Genomic DNA, 914 nt, shown 5'->3' on the forward strand with positions numbered 1-914 from the left:
CACTTTTAAATCAAGTTTACCTAGGCCTGAAATCTTCACTACTGCTCTAAAGAGAAAATTCAGCTTCTTGCAAAAATTTGACTGCTTGTAACACAGAAGAGAGGAAGGGTCAGGGCTTTAGATTGTGTGAGGAATTGACTGCTAAAAAGGTGTTTGTCAAGAATGTTTACACAGCTTGTCCTAGAGAAAAATACTTTGGTCAACATGTCCTAGGAGATTAGTAAATAGAAGTGATAACGTTAAGATGGAGCCTGTCATTGTCTCCTAACTCTGTAACCAAGATGAGGTAAACCAAATCTTAGTTCTAATTTTCTAACTCCCTCAAATTAGATAATTTTTAACTGACAGAAAACTTTGCTCCATTTCTGCTGACTCCTTGTAAATCTGTAACTAAGGTAGAAGCATAAGCTTGTTGCTTTAAGATATGAAAAAAAGGCAATCATGCTGCTGTTACAGAAAACTGAACCAATTGTTCCTGACAGAATGTCTTGTTCAACATACCCCAGGATGTTAACAAACAGACTTACTGATGTTAAGAAAATTGTTTGAGAAGACTATAGTTTAACAAACCCGTTGTAATTTTGCCTTGTACCTCTCCTGGGCCTGCAAGCATGAAGCCCTTTGTTTATTCCATCTGATAAAGGCCTCCCTCTCTTCCTGCAATTTGGGACACTGTAGCATCCTGCCTGGGTGCTTGTGTGTCTCCTGTCTTGGGAAACGTTTTATCCTTCCATAAAACTCTTTGTTTTTATTTCTAGCAGAGTATAAATCTGGTGTTTCACTAAGACAGAAGTTAGGATTTACAACACATATTTTTGGAGGACACAATTCAATCCATAACATTCCACCCTTTGGCCCCCCAAATTCATGTTCTTCCCACATGCAAAACACATTCACCCCACCATGTCATCCCA

Source organism: Trichechus manatus, unplaced genomic scaffold (genome assembly GCF_000243295.1).
Source record: "Trichechus manatus latirostris isolate Lorelei unplaced genomic scaffold, TriManLat1.0 scaffold00113, whole genome shotgun sequence".
In the NCBI taxonomy this organism is placed as follows: Eukaryota; Metazoa; Chordata; class Mammalia; order Sirenia; family Trichechidae; genus Trichechus; species Trichechus manatus.